Below are 5,525 nucleotides of genomic sequence, written 5' to 3' on the forward strand. Positions count from 1 at the left end.
TTACTAATTACAACTATAAGAATTGCTAGGACTCTTAGTTTAGTCAATTTTCTTCATTTTTATTCATTACATTGAAATTCTAACGTTTGTGGTCTTATATGTTATAGGTGTATGCCTAGAAACTCCTCAAGAACTAGTGAATTCTTTGAAGCATTACCGGATCCTGAGAAAGCTTTCAAGGAATTAAATCGTGCAAACAAGAAGGACAAACAATAACATCACCCAAGAGAACAAATTGAACCAGATATGGGTGACGCTTTGGATAAGCAAAACAATCAAAACAATGTGAATGACCCGAATAATCAGGGTGTGGCACCTCTTGTGCCAGAAGCAGCTTTGTATGATTGGGCACAACCCACAGTTGAAAATTTGGCAACTGCAATTGCAGTCCCTCAGATACAAGCAGAGTCATTTCAAATCACAAACAATATGATACATCTGCTGCAAAACAAGGGACTGTTCTTCGGGTCTTACATTGAACATCCACAACAACATCTGGAAAATTTTATGTCGATTTCTGTCACACAAAGGCAAACAAATGTGACACCGGAAGCAATACGACTGTTGTTGTTTCCATTCTTAGTGACAGGAGAAGCCCAAACTTGGCTTAATTCGCTCTCCATAAAGTCCATCACAACTTGGGAGGAATTAGTCAAACAGTTTTTGAATAAGTTCTACCCACCCAATAAGACTGCCAAGCAGGTTGATTAGATATTGAGCTTCAGGCAGAAACCAGCTGAAACATTATAAGAAACGTGGGAGAGATTCAAAGGTATGCTGGTTAAGTGTCCACATCATGGCATTCCAGATCAGATGTTGGGACAACGGTTTATATGGGATTGGCGGACAACTTGAAGGCCAATGTTGATGCTTCAGTAGGTGGAGCATTTTTAAGCAAGTCATTTAGAGAGTATAAGGTCCTGCTAGATAAAATGGCTCAAAACTCGGGATGGATGACAAGAGACTCCACAATCACCCCTATAGTTCACTTAGTAGCATTAGACCCGAACAATTCCATAGCCGAGAATATGGCCACTCTGATGATGCAAATGAGTATCCTCACCAAGAAGATGGATGAATCAGGCTAGAAGTAGGTACACATAGTTGACACGACTAATGGGGGATTATGTACATCATGGAATAACCAACCACACGTGTGTTCGTGGAGTGGTGAATGTGACAACCAGAACTATCAAGAGAACATGAACTATGTGGGCAACTATGGAGGCCAGAGGCAAGGTGGTCAGAATTGGGGGCAACAAAATAAGTAGTATAGACCAGCACAACAACAGTACAATAACACCAACAATTCTGGAGTTATGTGAACACAGGGTCAAGTAGTACCTTACCATAGGCAACAAGGATACAACTAGTAAAATCAACAACTAACTTATCAACAACCTCAACAATAGATAGTGAGACAAGATGATGGGCTATCCGAAATTAAGGGAATGTTGCAACAACTGATTGGATCCAATGGGAAAATGCAAGAGAAGGTTGAAGCACATGAATCACCGATAAAAGGCATTGAGATTCAATTAGGGCAGATATCTATGGCTCTAAATAAGTGCCCCCAAGGGACTTTACCTGCGGACACACATGTCAATTCAAAAGAGCAGGTCCCGAAATAGCTTATGGCGGTAAGTTTGAGAAATGGTAGAGATCTTGATTTAGAGCAAGAAATCGCTTGTGAGAGCCGATCGACTAAAACACTTGTTTCAGTACCAATTGAGGTAGATGAGTCAACTGAGGTAACAAGAGTAAGAGTGCAGCCAACCCAGGAGGAAATAAACAAGGAAAAAGAGATTGCGGAGGAGACTAAGAAAGTGCAAGAAAAGGCATTAGAATAAGTGGTCGAGAAGGATCTAACTCAAGCCACAGAAAAGAAGCAAACTCCAGCACCTTTCCCGCAGAGGTTGGCCAAATATTAGAAGGATGAACAGTACAAAAAATTCATGGAAATGCTGAAACAAATTCAGATAAACATTCCTCTAATCGATGCCTTGAGGGAGATGCCTGGTTATGCAAAAACGATGAAGGACTTGATGTCTCGTAAGTTCTACTTCCAAGACTTGGCAACTGTCACATTGACATAGACATGTAGTGTTGTTGTGTCACAACCTATAGCTGAGAAGTTATCCGACCCTAGAAGCTTCATAATTCCATGCACCATAGATAGCTATGAATTTGCCAAGGCATTGTGTGATTTGGGAGCAAGTATAAATCTGATGCCATTGTCTATCTATAAAAAGTTAGGCATTGGAAGAGCAAAACCCATATCCATGTTACTACAGCTAGCTGACCAAACGGTAAAAGAGCCATCAGGTATACTTGATGATGTACGTGTACAAGTTGGAAAATTCGTGTTTCCAACAGATTTTGTCATTCTGGACTGCAAGGTTGATGAGAAGATTCCCATAATTTTGGGAAGGCCGTTCTTGGCCATAGGAAGAGCTTTAATTGATTGTGAAACATGGGAGCTGAAAATGAGGCTGAATGATGAAGAAATAACATTTAATGTGCAAATGTCTATGCGGTGACCCAGTGAGTTCGCAAATTGCTCTTTGTTAGACACGGTGGATGTAATCATGGAGGAAGATGATGAGGCACTTAATGCAAAATATCCCCTAACAGTCAGCCTTATAAACTTATAAGAAGTAAATGGTGAGGACTTAGCGGAATGGGTGTTGGCTCGTCAAGGGCAAGGGTACTGGAAGAGAGAGCTTGAATTCGAGCCTTTACACCCAGAAGAAAGAAAGACCCCTCCACCTAAGCCATCGATCGAAGTGCCACTACAATTGGAGCTAAAACTGCTGCCATCTCACCTCAGGTATGCTTTATTGGGACCTAACTCGACTTTACCTATTATTATCTCATCTGGTTTGTTAGATGTGTAGGTACAACAACTTTTGCAGGTGTAGAAAGAGTGCAAGATTGCAATTGGTTGGACCATTACAGAAATTAAGGGTATCAGCCCGGTCTTCTGTATGCATAAACTTCTAATGGAAGATGGGCACAAACCTTCTAGAGAACATCAAAGAAGGCTAAACCCTAACATGAAGGAAGTTGTAAAGAAGGAAGTGATCAAGTGGTTAGATGCGGGAATTATTTTTCCCATCTCAGATAGCAACTGGGTTAGCCCAGTTCAGTGTGTGCCAAATAAAGGTGGGATGACTATGTTGTGCAAAACGAGAACAATGAGTTGATCTCAACAAGAATAGTTACGGGATGGCGAATTTGCATGGACTACAGAAGATTGAACAAGGCCACCCGGAAAATATCATTTTCCCTTGCCGTTCATTGATCAGATGCTAGATAGATTAGCAGGGAGGTCCTATTTTTGCTTCTTAGATGGACACTCGGGGTATAATCAGATATTTATTGCCCTGGAGGATAGAGAGAAAATGACATTCACCTGTCCATATGGCATTTACGCTTTTCGGAGAATGTTGTTTGGCCTATGCAATGCACCCGCCACATTCCAAAGGTACATGATGGCCATCTTCACAAATATGGAAGAGGATATAATGGAGGTTTTCATGGATGATTTCTCAGTGGTGGAAAATTCTTTTGATGATTGCCTTAGAAATCTTAAAAGAGTATTGTGGAGATGTATGGAGACTAATATGCTGCTAAACTGGGGAAAATGCCATTTTATGGTACAGGAAGGTATATTCTTGGGACACCTAGTGTCAAGTAAGGGAATTGAGGTAGACCTTGCTAACGTCAATGTAATAGAGAATCTGCTACCACCCACTTCTGTCAAGTCAATAAGGAGTTTCCTTGGTCACGCCGGTTTCTACAAGCATTTTATAAAAGATTTTTCCAAGATTGCTAACCCTTTGTGTAAATTGCTTGAAAATAATCACTCTTTTGTGTTTTCTGATGACTGCATGGTAGCTTTTGAGGGATTGAATAAGAGGTTAGTGTATTCACCTATCATAGTTTACCCTGACTGGGAGCAATCATTTGAGTTGATGTGTGATGCAAGTGACTATGCTGTAGGAGCAGTACTTGGACAGAAAATATAAAATCATACATCCAATCTACTATGCAAGTAGAACATTAAATGGGGCTCAACTGAATTACACAGTGACAGAAAAAGAGATGCTAGTCGTGATGTTCGCATTTGACAAATTCCGGTCCTACTTGATAGGCTCGAAGGTAATTGTTTATACTGACCATGTTTCTCTCAAGTACCTAATTGATAAGAAAGAGTCAAAGTACGCTTGATTAGATAGGTCATACTGTTGCAAGAGTTCGACTTGGAAATCCGTGACCGAAAAGGAACGGAGAACCAAGTTGTTGATCACTTGTCCAGGCTTGAAGGAGCTGAAATGAAGGTGGAGGTGGAAGAGATCATGGAGACTTTCCCGGATGAACAACTGTTAGCCACGAGCCTTGAGAAAGCGCCATGGTATGAAGACATTGCAAACTACCTGGAAAACGGTATTGTTCCCTATGAATTGTCTTCTGTGCAGAAGAAAAAGTTCTTTCGTGATTGTCGCATGTATTTCTGGGATGAACCATATTTGTTTAAGATTTGTATTGATAACATGATCCGAAGATATATTCCCAAGATAGACCAAGCTTCTGTTTTGCAGGCATGTCATGCTTTGCCTTATGGAGGTCATTTCGGAGGAGTAAGGACAGCTGCTAAAGTTTTGGAGTCAGGCTTCTATTGGCCGATGTTGTTTAAAGATGCACACTTTTGGGTAAAGAGCTGTGATGAGTGTCAAAGGACGGGGAATATTTTTCGTCGACATGAGATGCCCATGAACCCAATCTAAGAAGTGAAAGTAATTGATGTATGGGGAATCGACTTTATGGGACCATTTGTTAGCTCATACAACAACAAGTATATACTCATAGCAATGGACTATGTCTCGAAATGGGTAGAAGTTGTAGCACTCCCAACAAATGATGCAAAGGAAGTTATTGGTTTTCTAAGAAAAAATATATTCACCCGATTTGGAACTCCAAGAGCGATCATTAGTGATGGAGGAACTCACTTCTGCAATCGAGTCTTCGCAAAGCTGCTGGAAAAATATGGCGTACGCCATAAGGTTTCCACTCCATATTACCCACAAACAAGTGGTCAAGTTGAAGTGTGAAACAGAGAAATCAAGAGTGTTTTGACCAAAACTGTAAATGCTACTCGGACTGATTGGGCGAAAAAATTGGATGATGCACTATGGGCCTACCTCACTGCATTCAAAACTCTGATTGGTATGTCACCATATAAATTGGTGTTCGTAAAGGCATGTCACTTACCGGTGGAACTAGAGCATAGAGCTTTTTGGGCATTAAGGCAATTATATCTTGACATTGAGGCCGCTGGCACTAGTAGAGTCACAGAGCTTCATGAAATTGATGAGCTCCGTTATCATGCTTTTGAAAGCACCATGCTGTACAAGGAAATGAAGAAGATCATGCATGATAAGCATATTCAAGAGAGGATTTTCAAACCCGGAGATGTCGTGTTGTTGTATAATTAAAGATTGAAACTATTTTCGAGTAAGCTA

The 5,525-nt window shown here is 40.7% G+C and overlaps 1 non-coding gene across 1 annotated transcript; it reads right to left on the bottom strand.

Moving 5' to 3' along the window:
- Positions 1-696: 696 nt before the first annotated feature.
- LOC142172342 (small nucleolar RNA R71) lies at positions 697-803 on the bottom strand. Its single transcript, XR_012701703.1, has one exon. It is a non-coding gene; the product is annotated as a small nucleolar RNA R71 (small nucleolar RNA).
- Between the last annotated feature and the right edge of the window lie 4,722 nt (positions 804-5,525).

The sequence above is a fragment of the Nicotiana tabacum genome, chromosome 17 (assembly GCF_000715075.1).
Source record: "Nicotiana tabacum cultivar K326 chromosome 17, ASM71507v2, whole genome shotgun sequence".
In the NCBI taxonomy this organism is placed as follows: Eukaryota; Viridiplantae; Streptophyta; class Magnoliopsida; order Solanales; family Solanaceae; genus Nicotiana; species Nicotiana tabacum.